The 16,992-nt window shown below is 39.4% G+C and overlaps 1 protein-coding gene across 3 annotated transcripts in view; it reads right to left on the reverse strand.

Moving 5' to 3' along the window:
- Positions 1–16,992, reverse strand: part of KCNH5 (potassium voltage-gated channel subfamily H member 5) — a 302,235-nt gene that overhangs the window by 255,258 nt on the left and 29,985 nt on the right. The window contains exon 1 of one of the 3 annotated variants that reach the window (XM_045060029.1): positions 914–1,272. The exons of 1 other annotated variant lie outside the window; for it this stretch is intronic. The gene's annotated coding sequence lies outside the window, so the exon portion shown is untranslated. One more of the 3 variants, XM_045060030.1, reaches the window with a different exon arrangement.

A 16,992-nucleotide genomic window follows, 5' to 3' on the forward strand; every position in this document is an offset into this window, starting at 1 on the left:
TCTTACATTCTAAATCAGTGTGCTAAGTATTAGTTTTACTATTATTTGCATTTCCCTCCATTTATGATCAACAGTAAGAGAGTTTTTAATGTTTTGACAGACGTTGTTAAAGGTCACAGAATAATCACAAATTTTTACCCTGAGTGTTAAGATCGTATCACACAGTTTCGACTTGCATGGTCTTTTTTATCCTCCCACACAACAAGGAAACATGAAGACTCCATGTTACAATATAATGCACAAGCATTCTCATCAGTTCTTCTCATCAATTAAGACAGGTGCAGGTAGGAGGGGGCCAACATGGCCGAGAAGTAGGGGGATCCATACTTCCCACGTCTCTAAAACAAAGAAGTGCTGAAGCCAAAGGACTTTGAACCCCAAGAGTCTGGAAGGAAAAGAGACTGAATCTACCAGGAAGAAGCCAGCACAACTTGAGAGACCATAGGTAGGCGATTGCTAACGGGGGGAGATAAAACGGGCCGCATAGGAACGAAGGGGGGAGAGGGGGGGCTGGAGGGGAGGGGGGACTGGGGGTGGGTCCCCTTCTGCAGAGACGAAGAGAAAGAGCGGCTAGGGAAGTTCAGAACTGTATCTGGACAAGAGAAAAACCTCGGACTGGGACCGAGAGGGAACCCATCTCTAACTGCAGGGATTTCTTCAGACTGGGGCCGGCTCCCTGTTCACGCACCTGGGGAGGAGGGGAGCCAGCCCTGGGCTGGTGGTAGATCAGGGGCACTGTCTGCCGTAGGAGAAAGCGGTCCCCTCCCTGGAGGGCGGCGCCGTAGGACAAAGCCTGCCCGCGTCTGCCACCCCCAGGCTCAGTGGCCTCCAGGGCGCAGTCCGCAGCAGGAACGAGCAACCCCCTTCCTGGAGTGCTGTGGGAAAAGACAAAGCCGGCCTCCATCCGCCACACCTGAGGGGTCGGTGGCACAGTCTGCAGAGGAGAGGCGGTCCTCCCTGAAGCGCGGTGGCACAAACAAAGCGAGCCAGGGCCACACTTCCGCCGCGCTGAGAGGCGTTTTCCCCAGCGCCAGAGTGCGCGGAGCCGGTCTTTGAATCCTAGCCAAGCGCAGGGTCAGGGGAGTTGGCAGAGCGAGAAGGACCGCGCCGTCTGTCCCGCGGCACAGTGAGGACGATTCAAGTGGAGTCCAGCGGGTCTGTGGAGAAGAGAATGGAGGGACCACCGCCATTTTCCCTCCACCGCCACCACCAGGGCGGGGCCTCAGGGATGGGTCTGCAGGGGCCCACCGTGGAGGCGGGACCAGCCTACACCAAGCCACGCCCCTCAGTGAGGCGGGACCAGCCTACACCAAGCCACGCCCCTCAGCGCTGGGTAACTGCGTATCCACTGGAGCCAGACAGACCCTGTTTAACCAGAACGGACAGCTCCTCCAGAGGAGCGCTGCAGCATTGCCTGGATTAATTCTAGCTCAACTCTGGATATATAGATATAGTCTACCCTCCCCCCATTTCTCCTCCTTATCTCTTCCCTCCTCTACGCTGGTTACTCTGGTTATTGGTTTGTCTAAACAGACATATTTCATCCATTCTCTTGATACATGCTCTACACCTCCTTCTTTACTTTCCTTTCTCTCTCTGGAATAATGAAGCCATATGGTTTCTCTGTCTGGATAACTCTATCTTCATTTCTTTTTCCCCGCCTCCTTCCTCATTTTCCTTTCTCTCTCTCAGGATTAAGCCTTTTAGTCTCTCTGCCTGGTCAATGTTTATTTTTCCTACCCCCCCCCAGCCATTTCTCTCTTTGTATGTGTTTGTCCATCAGCTCCGCTTCCACCCTGTCCTTTACTTGTGGCCAGTGTTTCTGGTTTTTTGCTTTTGATTGTTTTTAGTTTTTTGCTTTTTTTGTTTTTATTTGTTTTATGTTTGTGTGTTTGCATGCTTTTGTTTCCTGTTTGTCTATCTGTTTTCTTTTACAGGGCTATTCCAAGGAACAAATCAAAGCACATCTGGTGGAGGGTCCAAAACATCACTACGAGTAGGGAAATAAAATAACCAAAGTCACAACAACAGCGAGCAAGTAACACTCTCCAAAAAACACCTCCTGAAGGGCCAGGCCCTGGACGGTGTATGACCCTCCTTTAATATAGCAGTGCTCGCAGGTGCAGAGCACACAACAAACTTTTAAAACTCTTAAGGGACAGAAAACTAACCAAAATGACGAAACGGAAGAATTCTCCTCAAAAGAAATTCCAGGAAGAAGTGACAGCTAAAGAATTGATCAAAACAGATTTAAGCAATATAACGGAACAAGAATTTAGAATAATAGTCATAAAATTAATCGCTGGGCTTGAAAAAAGCATAGAGGACAGCAGAAAATCTATTGCTACAGAGATCAAGGGACTAAGAAATAGTCATGAGGAGCTAAAAAAAATGCTATAAATGAGGTGCAAAATAAAATGGAGGGGGCCACAGCATGAATTGAAGAGGCAGAGGGGTGAATAGGTAAATTAAAGGATAAAATTATGGAAAAAGAGGAAGCTGAGAAAAAGAGAGATACAAAAATCCAGGATTAGAAGGGGAAAATTAGAGAACTAAGTGATGCAAACGGAACAGTATCCATATCATAGGAATTCCAGAAGAAGAGAGAGAGAAAGGGGCTGAAGGTGTAGTTGAACAAATCATAGCTGAGAACTTCCCCGATCTGGGGAAGTAAACAGGCATTGAAATCCAAGAGACACAGAGAACCCCTTTCAGACATAATTTGAATTGATCTTCTGCACAACATATCATAGTGAAACTGGCAAAATACAAGGATAAAGAGGAATTCTGAAAGAAGCTAGGGATAAATGGGCCGTAACTAATACAAAGGTAGAAACATAAGGATAGTAGCAGACCTATCTACTGAAACTTGGCAGGCCAGAAAGGAATGGCAGGAAATCTTCAATATGATTAGCATAAAAAATATGCAGCCAAGAATCCTTTATCCAGCAAGTCTGTCATTCAGAATAGAAGGAGAGATAAACGTTTTCCCAAACAAACAAAAACTGAAGGAATTCATCACCACTAAACCAACCCTACAAGAGACCCTAAGGGGGACTCTGTGAGTGAAATGTTGCAAGGACCACAAAGTATCAGAGACATCACTACAAGCATGAAACCTACAGATAACACAATGACTCTAAACCCATATCTTTGGACAATAACACTGAATGTAAATGGACTAAATGCTCCAACCAAAAGACATAGGTTATCAGAATGGAAAAAACAAAACAAAACAAAACAAAACAAAACAAAACAAAACAAACAAGATTCATTTATTTGCTGTCTACAAGAGACTCATTTTAGACCTGAGGACACCTTCAGATTGAAAGTGAGGAGATGGAGAACTACCTATCATGTTACTGCAAGTAAAAAGAAAGCTAGAGTAGCCATACTTATATCAGACAAATTAGGCTTTAAATTAAAGGCTGTAACAAGAGATAAAAAAGGGAATTATATAATAATTACAGGGTCTATCCATCAGGAAGAGCTAACAATTATAAATGTCTATGCATTGAATTTGAAAGCACTCAAATATATAAAACAATCACAAACATAAGCAACGTTACTGATAAGAATGTGGTAATTGCAGGGCACTTTAATACTCCACTTACAACAACTGGATAGATCATCTAGACAGAATCAGTAAAGAAACAATGGCCCTGAACAATACATTGGACCAGATGGACTTGACAGATATATTTAGAATTATGCATCCCAAAGCAAGAGAGTATACCTTCTTCTCAAGTACACATGGAACATTCTCCAAGATAGATCACATACAGGGTCACAAAACAGCCCTCAATAAAAATAAAAGAATTGAGATCATACCATGCACACTTTCAGATCACAATGCTATGAAACTTGAAATCAACCACAGGAAAAAGTCTGGAAAACCTCCAAAAGCATGGAGGTTAAATAACATCCTACTAAAGAATGAATGGGTCAACCAGACAATTAGAGAAGAAATTAAAAAATATATGGAAACAAATGAAAATGAACATACAACAACCTAAACCCTTTGGGATGCAACAAACCCTTTGGGATGTCCTAAGAGGAAAATACATTGCAATCCAGGCCTATCTCAAGAAACAAGAAAAATCCCAAATATAAAATCTAACAGCACACCTAAAGGAACTAGAAACAGAACAGCAAAGATACCCCAAACCCAGCAGAAGAAGAGAAATAATAAAGAATAGAGCAGAAATAAACAATATAGAATCCAAAAAAAAAAAAAAAAAAAAACCACCAGTAAAACAAATAAATGAAACCAAGAGTTGTTTTTTTGAAAAAATAAACAAAATTGATAAACCACTAACCAGGCTTCCCAAAAAGGAAAGAGAGAGGACCTAAATAGATAAAATCACGAATAAAAATGGAATTATTACAACCAATCCCTCAGAAATACAGGCAATTATCAGAGAATACTATGAAAAATTATATGCCAACAAACTGGACAACCTGGAAGAAATGGACAAATTCCTAAACACCCACACACTCCCAAAACTCAAACAGTAAGAAATAGAAAATTTGAACAGACCCATAACTAGTGAAGAAATTGAATCAGTTATTAAAAATAAGAGTCCAGGACCAGATGGCTTCCCTGGGGAATTCTACCAGACATTTAAAACAGAGTTAATATCTATCCTTCTCAAGCTGTTCCAAAAAATAGAAAGGGAAGGAAACCTTCCAGACGCATTCTATGGAGCCAGCATTACTTTGATACCCAAACCGGACAGAGACCCAGCAAAAAAAGAAAACTACAGGCCAATGTCCCTGATGAATATGGATGTAAAAATTCTCAACACGATACTAGCAAATCAAATTCATCAGCATATAAAAAGAATTATTCACCATGATCAAGTGGGATTCATTCCTGCGCTGCAGGGTGGATTCGATATTCACAAATCAATCAATGTGATACATCACATTAATAAAAGAAAAGATAAGAACCATATGATCCTGTCAATAGATGCAGAAAAAACATTTGACAAAATACAGCATCCTTTCTTAATAAAAACCTTCAAGAAAGTTGGGATAGACGGAACATACTTAAACATCATAAAAGCCATTTATGAAAAGCCCACAGCTAATATCATTCTCAATGGGGAGAAACTGAGAGCTTTCCCCTTGAGATCAGGAACACGACAGGAATGTCCACTTTCACTGCTGTTGTTTAACATCGTGTTGAAAGTCCTAGCATCAGCAATCAAACAACAAAATGAAATTAAAGGCATTAAAATTGGCAAAGATGAAGTCAAACTTTCACTTTTCACAGACGACATGATACTCTACATGGAAAACCTGACAGACTCCACCAAAAGTCTGCTAGAACTGTTACATGACTTCAGCAAAGTCTCAGGATACAAAATTAATGTACAGAAATTAGTTGCATTTTTATATACCAATAATGAAGCAACAGAAAGAGAAATAAAGAAACTGATCCTATTCACAATTGCACCAAGAATCATAAAATACCTAGGCATAAACCTAACCAAAGATGTAAAAGATCTGTATGCTGAAAACTATAGAAAGCTTATGAAGGAAACTGAAGAAGAAAAAAAGAAATGGAAAAACATTCCATGGTCATGGATTGGAAGAATAAATATTGTTAAAATGTCAATACTACCCAAAGCAATCTACACATTCAATGCAATCCCAATCAAAATTGCACCAGTATTCTTCTCAAAGCTAGAACAAACAATCCTAAAATTTTTATGGAACCACAAAAAGACCCCGAATAGCCAAAGTAATATTGAAGAAGAAAACCAAAGCGGGAGGCATCACAATCCCAGACTTTAGCCTCTACTACAAAGCTATAATCATCAAGACAGTATGGTATTGGCACAAAAACAGACACACAGACCAATGGAATAGAATAGAGAACCCAGAATTGGACCCACAAATGTATGGCCAACTAATCTTTGACAAAGCAGGAAAGAATATCCAATGGAAAAAAGACAGTCTCTTTAACAAATGGTGCTCAGAGAACTGGACGGCAACATGCAGAAGAATTAAACTAGACCACTTTCTTACACCATACACAAAAATAAAACTCTAAATGGATGAAGGACCTGAATGTGAGACAGGAAACCATCAAAACCCTAGAGGAGAAAGCAGGAAAAAAACCCTTTGACCTCAGCACAGCAATTTCTTACTCAACACATCTCCAAAGGCAAGGGAATTAAAAGCAAAAATGAACTGTTGGGACCTCATCAAGATAAAAACCTTTTGCACTGTAAAGGAAACAATCAACAAAACTAAAAGGCAACCGATGGAATGGGAAAAGATATTTGCAAATGACATAACAGACAAAGGGTTAGTATCCAAAATCTATAAAGAACTCACCAAACTCCACACCCAAAAAACAAATAATCCAGTGAAGAAATGGGCAGAAGACATGAATAGACACTTTTCTAAAGAAAACATCCAGATGGTCAACAGACACATGAAAAGATGCTCAACATCACTCCTCATCGGGGAAATCCAAATCAAAACCACACTGAGATAGCACCTCATGCTGGTCAGAGTGGATAAAATGAACAAATCAGGAGACCATAGATGCTGGCAAGGATGTGGAGAAACGGGAACCCTCTTGCAATGTTGGTGGGAATGCAAACTGGTAAAGCCACTCTGGAGAAGTGTAGAGGTTCCTCAAAAAACTAAAAATAGATCTACCCTATGACCCAGCAATAGCACTGCTAGGAATTTACCCAAGGGATACAGGAGTGCTGATGCATAGGGGCACATGTACCCCAATGTTTATAGCAGCACTTTCAACAATAGCCAAATTATGGAAAGAGCCTAAATGTCCACCAACTAACAAATGGATAAATATGTGGTTTGTACATACAATGGAATACTACTTGGCAATGAGAAAGAATGAAATCTGGTCATTTGTAGCAACATGGATGGAACTGGAAGGTATTATGCTAAGTGAAATAAGTCGGGCAGAGAAAGACAGATACCATATGTTTTTACTCATATGTGGATCCTGAGAAACTTAACAGAAGACCAGGGGGGACGGGAAGGGGAAAAAAGAGTTACAGAGAGGGAGGGAGGCAAACCATAAGAGACTCTTAAATACTGAGAACAAACTGAGGGTTGATGGGAGGTGGGGGAGAGGAGAAAGTGGGTGATGTGCATTCAGGAGGGCACCTGTTGGGATGAGCACTGGGTTTTGTATGGAAACCAATTTGACAATAAATTATATTTAATTAAAAAAAAAAGATAGGTGCAGGTATGGGGGCCCCTGGGGGCTCAGTCAGTTAAGTGTCCAACTTTGGCTCAAGTCATAATCTTACGGAGTTTGAACCCTGCATCGGGTTCTGTGCTGTCAGTTCAGAACCTGGAGATCGCTTTAGATTCTGTGTCTCCCTCTCTCTCTGCTCCACCCCCACTCACGCTCTGTCTCTCAAAAAATGAATAAACGTTAAAATTTAAAGATAGGTGCAGGTATGGCTCATGGGAGGAAAATAATGGTGAGAAATTGAAGGAGACACACACTGTTGCCATGGTTATGGGGAACATACAAAACATAAATTAAAAAGTGAGATTTTACATGCCACAAAAATTTCCTAATGTTTGAAATTATCCACTTTTCTAAGCGAATTTCACCAAACGTCTGAAAATCTACAAAATAGAACTCAGTCAAGGACTACAAGCCTCTAAAACTCTACTCTGATGCTTTCACAATCGTTAGCTGTGCATCTGGTTCTAGATACACAGTCCTACTAGTTAGCATAGTTGTCCAGATCATTTAGTCCACCAGGAGAGAATATGTGGCACTTCCAGATACCTTGAATAAGTTTTTTGAAGGTCCATGTATATCTTTGTTATTGTTTTTCATCCAGTTTCAATGACTTAGCATATTGGCCAGAGGCTGATCCAAGTGTGATAGAGACTAAAGCTTATACAATTTTAGGGACCCTCTTTAAAGAAAAAATAACATAAAATTATAAAACAAAATTAGGTACAGAGCTTTGAAAGACTTCCACTCAAGTGAGGGCCCCTGAAGGTTAAGATTCATGATCTTCATGGGAAATCTGGCCCTGAATGTATCAATCTGGAAAATTTATAACATGAAAAGCATAGTTGGATAGCAAGATCCAGAAAAACTAGAAGATCCTATAGGAATGCCATATCAGAACCAGAAATTACAGAGTGATGGCCCATCTTATGATAATACTACCCTAGGCAACTAGAATTCTAGAAACTAAGAAATGAAAGGAAATGGATGAGGTTTACCAAAGACTGCCCAGTCTGCATTCTGCATTTTCAAAAAAGAATTTTCATTGTCATCATAATAGTAAGTTAAGCAAGAAATCTCAGAATAAAATGGCAGATTCTAACTCCATAATCTCAGTGTCAGACTCACATAGAAAGCTCTCAGAGCCTACCTGTAAGACAGCATTGAAAAGCCATTGCTTCCACCAAAGACTAAACTCTGCCTCATGAGAATTTTGTGAAAATCTCTTGAAGGCATTACTGTGAAACTAGAATTAAAGAGCACAAAGACACCCTCCTTCCCCTCCATAAATTAAGACACTAGTTTAATACTGTTAATATTTTTTATAGGGTGAACTTTTTAAATCAACCAGGTTTTTTTTAATTGACTGTGATTTTTAATCTAAAAACTCCTTAATAGAGAGAAAAAAAAAAAAAACATTGGGTTGCCTGAGTGGATCAGTCAGTTAAGTGTCTGACTCCTGACTTTGGTTCATATCATGATCTCACAGTCATGAGATCAAGCCCTACATCAGGCTTGGGGATCCTGCTTGGGAATCTCTCTCTCCCCTTCTTTCTGCCCCTCCCCCACTTATGCACACACACATGCAAAATAAATAGATAAACATTAAAAAAAAGAATGAAAGAAAACATTTAAAAAACAGAAAAAAGTTAAGATAATTAAGGTAACTAAATGTTTATGGTCTTATTAAGATAAAAATTTTGAAAAATCGACTCTAATAGGATTTAAAAATAAGTGACAACTCAAAATTCCAAAATTCTTGGAAATTGATGTGATAATACCACTTAATAACAAATACAACACAAGTCTGATTCAGTGAAAATTCTAAAGATGAAAACAAGCAACTTTTTAACATTTATTTATTTTTGAGACAGAGAGAGAGAGACCGTGAACAGGGGAGGGTCAGAGAAAGAGGGAGACACAGGATCTGAAACAGGCTCCAGGCTCTGAGCTGTCAGCACAGAGCCTGACGTGGGGCTCGAACCCACAGACCGCGAGATCATGACCTGAGCTGAAGTCGGACGCTTAACCGACTGAGCCACCCAGGTGCTCCACAACTTTCTAAATAAAGTCAGAAAACTCTATAATGTATTCTTCACTCATTTAGCCCTTTTAGCGGTAAAATTGCCTGTCATAATAAAGGCACTTGAAGAAAAAAAATCCTAGATTATTACATTCTGAATACTTTCTTAAAGTTAGTCTTCTATTTTGTTATATTGTTTCACTCACATTTTTCATTTTATGTTTATTAAACTACATATTTCCAGTGACAGAACACATATTTGAAGTGGTAAAATTCAGCAATTAACTAATAAAAAATATTTCAAAACAAACTATAAGGAATGTCTGAAATGTATTATCCATTCTTCCAGTGAAAGGATATATTTCCATCTGAAGTTGCCCAAACTGACTAAATCAGTGCTTCCACAAAGTCTACAGGAATATGGCACATTTGTTTATTTGCTTGGCTATTTTACACGTAAATGTTGAGTATCTTTAGCAAGGTTTCCAGCAGCCTGACTCTGGATGACTAAAGCTCAATGCAGTCTTTGAATGGTTAATGGAATCTGAAGGAAACCAAGATTCAGAAATGGTAATCCTCAGGCTTTTGAAACTATATACCTATATCATAATTTTACACATTTCTTGCGTATATCCTCCAGGAATATATAATGGGAATACAGAAAAACATTTCAGAACTTCAAGCTGCTCTCTCAGACAGAATGCCAAGCTTCCCTTACAGTAATTATACATGACTACTACAAGTGCACTGTTATCTTATTGAAAAGAAAAGAAAATTAGATGCACAGATGCTATCTGTCTCCGTTATAATATTGAGTGATCATGATATAACAGAAGACCACTGCACCATTTACAAACTGCATAATTCATGGGCAAATCATATAATTGCTTGGACTCTCAGTTTCCTCATCAGTAAAATGATGATAATGTTCATATACCTCAGAGGGTGAGGGCTTTAAAAGGATAATGCACATGCGGTTGCAAATTATAATGTGCTATACACTGCCTGAATTATTACTGGAAATGCTCCCTATGGATGGGGTTAGAAGAAAGCTCCTCCAGCCCTAGCCCCAACCCCACTACTCTCTAGCTCCTCTATAATTCTAGAACAGGGGTTGGGCCATGCTTGCTAATGGGCAGGGTCACTGTATCTTAAAGGGATACATGCATCATTTTGTGTGTCTTCTTTTTTTGTGAGCCAATGAGGGTGAAATATAAATCCATTCAGGACCTGCTCCTGAATAATCTTGCCACTTTTCTTGCCACACGATAAACCGGTGATAAAATTTGGTCTTAGGATAGGGAGAAGTTTTCCTGAGGTCTGGCCTAGGCTATATCCAGCAGGCCTGAGCATTCAGCAATATACCTTTCATGTCTTTCCTGCCCTAGCAAATTTCTAAGGTCAGGTAGGTTTGCTTTACAGCAGGATTTACTTATTCTTGGGTCCTTTATTCTACCAGCAAAAGCTCACAACAAGCCTTATTATGATACCTACCAGCAAGAATGGCTATAAGTGTTGACAGATTTCCAGGAGAGACAGGAACCTCACAAACAAAAAAATATATAACCTATTCATGAGTTCTGCCAATCTATCTTAATCTGCTAATGGTCAACGATGTTCCTGGACTAAAATGCCATATTCAGTCACCACAAAAAGGATAATATTATTTATAGGCTGTAATTCACAACCTAGGATAGCTTCATCACAGAAACCACATAGATTGACTTAATGCAGTGGGTAAATGTGGTCTCTAGCTCGGAATCAGCCACAAGAATAAAATTATCACAAAAGTTAATGGGAGAATGAGCTCAAATAGTCAAAGAATCAAAAAGAAGCCTGAGAGAGAGGGAGTAAGGAGGAAATTTTAGAAACAAATAACACAGCTTTCAAAATCTGAAAGAGGTAATTTCAAAATAAATCAAGGAGTTACTTTATACAGTGAATCATAACCAAAAGGTTTCACAACCCATTAATTTATAGGAGTTTAAGAAGATTTAGATAGAGTCATAGTGGTAGATCCATGGTGTGTAACTAATGGAAACTAGGGATGGCACTGGACATCTAACCTTTGGAGTGTGACGTCCGTGAGGCACCTCTGCTCTCCAACACTTTCCCTCAGTGCCACCGTGTGAATCAGAGCCCTCAGCCAAATGTCACCACACCGAGTGGCATCCCTCATGCGTACTGTGCTCTGGCTGGCTGAAAGGACCCTGTGCTAATGAAACTCCTCGTGAAGTACATCCAATAAAGTGCCTCTTAATTGTTTCATTGTCTAATTTGATGGCTTGGGTAATGGATTATTAATGAGCCTTCCAGAAAAAAAAAAATGTATTTGAAAGTATCTATCTACTCCAATCCTCCGTACCTGTATGATTGCTCTTCTCACCTCTCTAAAAACAGCACAGCTCTGGGGCGCCTGGGTGGCTCCGTTGCTTAAGCATCTGACTCTTGATTTCACCTCAGGTCATGATCTCATGGTTGGGAAGTCTGAGCCCCACATTAAGCTCTGTGCTGACAGTGCAGAGCCCCCTTGGGATTCTCACTCTCCTTCTCTGTCCCTTTCCTCGCCCCCTCCCCCGACTCAAAATAAATAAACACTTAAAAAATAAAAATGAAAACAAACAAGAACAGAGGGATTTTTAAAAATCTCAGGTTAATCAAAGGTAAAATGCTAAAGTGATTTCTACCCTACTTATGATAGTATGTTTTGATGCCTTCAACCAACGTCAGGACTTCCTGGGGGTCATAAGATCAGATGCTACTAAATGCCATTCCTCCAAAACCTACAATCACCTTTAAATATGCAGTATGTTTTGTGTCCTTCAATAAATAGCAAAATAGCCCAAAGGCTTGGAAATGCAATTATTAGACAATGAAATGGACTAGATTTGAAATTCCTGGTAATCCTCAAGTATCATAAGAATGTTTTTTGAAATTTTAGCCAAAACAAAATGAGATGGTACATAGGACATATCACATTTTTTTAAAGTTTATTTATTTACTTTGAGAGAGAGAGAGAGAGAGAGAGAGAGAGAATGTGAGCAGGTGAGGGGCAGGGAGAGAGAGAAAGAGAGAATCCCAAGCAGGCTCTGCTCTGTCAGTGCGGAGCCCTACTCGGGGCTCGAACTCCCAAACAGTGAGATCATGACCTGAGTTGAAATCAAGAGTCGGACGCTTAACAAACTGAGCCATCCAGGCGCCCCACCACACATCACATGTTTAAAAATAGAAATGTAGATGCTATTGTGAAGTACAAGGATTGAGGAAAATGGCAATACTCCTTCATGGCTGCTGAGAGAGGAAACAGAAAGGTACTCTGGACAGCCATCTGGCAGCAGTTAATTTATAAATTCAGCAAACATTCTACTCTCCGGCAACACTACTTCTGGGTGTGGAGACAAACAATTTCTCACACGGGGCCACAAGAAGATGTGTATGAAGATATTTGTTATTGAATGTAGCAAAATGTCAGAAGTTCGAGCTCACGGCTGCTAGAATAGATAATAAAACAGAAGGCTGTGAAGACATTTGGGCACTATACAGCGTCAGACATAATGAAAGAGATTGTCATATGGCAACATAAAAACCTCTCAATAACAAAAGGTTGAGTGAAACAGTAAGAAACTATCAATCTTACTGCATGGTATGACTTATGTAGATTTTAAAAACAAACACACACAAAGTAACATCACTTCAAGAATATACTTATTTAATAAACAAACAGAAGATGGATCCGAAAGACACCCAATAAACATGCTACAATGAATAGCTATGGAAAAGGAAGGGGGTGGAATGAAGGGGAAAGGAAATCAAAGACAAGAAAAAGAAATAAAATAAAAGGGAGACTTTGCCCAGAAGGATCACAATACTATGGGAAGAAACTGAGGAGTATGTTTAGTTTAGTAGTTAATTTGTTGCACCTGATCTAATGGAAGACTGAGAAGGACAAAGAGAAACAAGAAAGCAGAAGAAGTAAATATTAGCTTCTTGATATTGCAAAATCACAATGAACAGTTTTTCATTTTCTCAAACAATTCATGTTTGATTATTTTAAAATACTTTAATCCATCTAATGAAAGCTGTATAAAAAGATGATTTATTGTTTCAGCATATAAAATGACGTATATTTTCTTCACAAACGGATGCCCACTGACTTGTAGTTTCTTATTCTGTTACATTTGCCTCACATTTGTCATTATGAAACTCAGTAAAATTCTTTGAAACATTTGCAAGGCTATCCTCAGTATCAAGTTAGTTATCTCCAACTGGAATTCAGTGATTCCAAACTCTATAATAACTTTAGCTTTAACAATGTGTTTCTAAATATGCATATAATTTTTGTCTTTCCTTCTTATTTCCTTGTGTGTAATATTCAAAGGGTTTTATAGATTTATACTGGAAATAGAAAAAAGCCATATGTAAAAAAAATCAGAATCATAATACAGATACTGTTCTGTAACCTTGTTGTTGTTATTGGTTGATTGGTTGGTCAGTTCATTTTTTTTACTTAAAAAATATGTTGTTAGCTTCTTTCAGTGTCTTATCCTTCCAACATATGATTTAGAAAGTTTGGCTTTGCCATAATATTTTTTAACAAACCTACGACTGGACATTTTAACTATTTCCAGGACTTCATTCTTCTAAAAAATGCTGCAGTAAACATAAAATGAGTAGAGTTTAGGGGCGCCTGGGTGGCGCAGTCGGTTAAGCGTCCGACTTCAGCCAGGTCACGATCTCGCGGTCCGTGAGTTCGAGCCCCGCGTCAGGCTCTGGGCTGATGGCTCAGAGCCTGGAGCCTGTTTCCGATTCTGTGTCTCCCTCTCTCTCTGCCCCTCGCCCGTTCATGCTCTGTCTCTCTCTATCCCAAAAATAAATAAACGTTGAAAAAAAAATTAAAAAAAAAATGAGTAGAGTTTAATTTTTTAAAGGGACAAAGAGGTTTAGAAGCAGAGTACATTAAAATCAACTATGCCTATAACAAAACCTGATAAGGCTCAAATATCATCTGCTCATATATCAGATGCTAGTCTTCATTGTTCCGCGAAGGCATTAAACTGGTTGCGATTTCTAGGTTAGCAAAACACACGGGGTGTTTCATGCAATCAAGTAATAATTGTTTACATAAGAATATTACTTTGAGGGGCCCCTGGGTGGTTCAGTCCGTTAAGCGTCCGTGTCTTAATCTCGGCTCAGGTCATGATCTCAGGGTTTGTGGGATCGAGCCCCACCTGAGGCTCTGCACGGACAGCACAAGACTGATTGGGATTCTCTCTCTCTGCCCGTCCCCTGCTTGGTCTCTATCTCTCAAAACAAAATTTTTTTTAAAAAGAAAGTTATTTAAGGGGAGCCTGGGTGTCTGTTGCTCGCTCGCTCTCTCTCTCTCTCTCTCTCTCTCAAAAAAAAGTGAATAAACATTAAAAAAAAATTTTTAAGTTCTTTTCTAAAAGAGAATATTATCATTTGGAAAATGCCATCTCTAACAACAGTGAAGAAAGAAGAGCTGGGGGAAGGTTTGCATACTTCTTCCCACAGTGAAAAAGCATAACCCAATCCAAAGCCCTCTGCTCTCTTACCACCTCAAATACCATAACTCTTGGGAGCACAGAAGCACGTGAGACCTGGGTTAGGGTTTGTTGCAAAGTGAGGCATCTAATTCAGCAAAGACAAATGCAAAACACTGAGCTGTGTCCTTAGTGCATACAAAAGTGAAGGAGATGAAATGCCTACCTTAAAGACACTTATAATCTGACACTGGTGGCAGGAGTTAAAAAGCTATTCTTCTATGGGAGAGAATATGCTGCAAGCATTTGTTTTAATAAACCCTTTTGTAGGACAGACCTCACATGCCAAAGAAAACAGGATAAAAGTGGAGGCAGATACGTGGAATCAAAGACAGATGGGTACAGGACTTTACAATATATTCAGATACAAAGAGCAATATGTCTCTAAAATGACAAAAGCAATAGCGATAAAACCCCAAGGGATAAGGAAAGCTAGTTGAAGGCCAGATGATGATGCCAAATAATGAACCAAAAGGGAGTCAGAGGAGCAAAACCACATCTCATTGAGGGAATCATAAATAACTTCAGGTAGAAAATGGCATCTGAAACAGGCATGACATAATGATGGGATGTCCACAGTCCAAAAAGAGGAAATGGGCATGAGAGCATCTACAGTCCCTGGAACTCTCTATAGAGCCTGATCCACAAGTAACGTCTACCATAAAACTAACGTTTTCCTAACAAGCCTGCTGAGACATAAGGGAACAGAGAAGCTCAATACAGACCTCAACCTCCCAGAACTTAAAACACACACCTTAGTGCAATGGCATCCTAGGAGCTCACACTCATCCAGTGGACGAAAAAGGCACGAAGACATCAGTGCTACCTAAGGCAGTCTCTCAGTGGGGGGGAAGGGGAGCACAGTTTTCCATCACTCTTGCTCACCAATTTCAGACCTGGGAGTGAAGACCGAATGTGAAAATAACTTTAGAGAGAAAAAAGATTGTAGGGACAAGATAAGTGAAGGAAGAAGTTTGAACAGATTATTTCTCAAACCTGGCTAAACTCAGAATCATCTGAGCCGATGGTTAAAGGTACTGGTACCTGTTCCTACCTCCCACCTCAGGTGATGCTGATTCAGTAGGTGATTCCCAGAGGTGAGGTCTGGGAATCTATGTTACACAAAATCCCTCCAAATGATTCCTACATGTAGTCAGGTTTACACTCACTGGTATAAGATGAATCCTTGGCTTCCTTGAAGATGCAGAATATATATATATATATATATATATATATATATATATATATATATATATATATATATAGTGTATTGTATATGTTTTTAGCACAAATATACAGGAAAAAAAGATAAAGAAATCCCTGTATTTCCCCGGGCCAGTCCCTTAACATAACCCTCCCTCAATTTTCTTTTGTGAAAAACAAAGGATGTGGAGTAGACAATAATTCAAATCCCTTATAGTTCCAAAGTATCATGATTTCGGTGCTTAGTTAAGTGAGAACTTTGAAGAGAAATTATCTCCAGTAAAAAACATCCCATCTGGCCTTACTGAAATACTGTGAAAAAGTTTTAGGATCTAAATTGGTTCTCTTTATAGAATTTCCTTTCTTTTATACGACCTTTTTTTTTTCATAATACTCTCTTTAAACTCACAAAAATGGCATATTTTAGAAAGAATTGTAATAAATAATATAAATGCCAGATTCTGTTTTACATAAGCCAAACAAAATAGCAAGTTACAATGTATCAACATTACCAAGTAGATGTGATTTACTCAAGATGTAAAAACTTCATTTTGACGTTCTTTAATTTTTTTTTCATGTTTACTTATTTTTGAGAGACAGAGAGTGAGCGGGGCAGAGAAAGAGGGAGATGCAGAATCCGAAGCGGGTTCCAGGCTCGGTGCCCCTCGATGTTCTTTAAATGTTCCTAAATTATGTCCTACTGGGTTGGGGGCCGTTTACTCTACTCTGTTCAAGACAGTTTTAGCAGCTCAAGAAGTGCTGATGCCATCAGTGGTTGCCTGATACGGGACGCTCCTTTGATCACTCAGCACCTGAGAATAATTCATGGCTCATTGTAAGTATTCAAAAGTATTTCTTGAAAGAATTAGTAGATTTACAGATATGGGAAAATCTTTTTCTTTGCACAAGTTCTCCCCAGTGGCTCTTAAACTATATGTTTGCATTAACAATTTAGT

The sequence above is a fragment of the Felis catus genome, chromosome B3, assembly GCF_018350175.1.
Source record: "Felis catus isolate Fca126 chromosome B3, F.catus_Fca126_mat1.0, whole genome shotgun sequence".
Lineage (NCBI taxonomy): Eukaryota > Metazoa > Chordata > Mammalia > Carnivora > Felidae > Felis > Felis catus.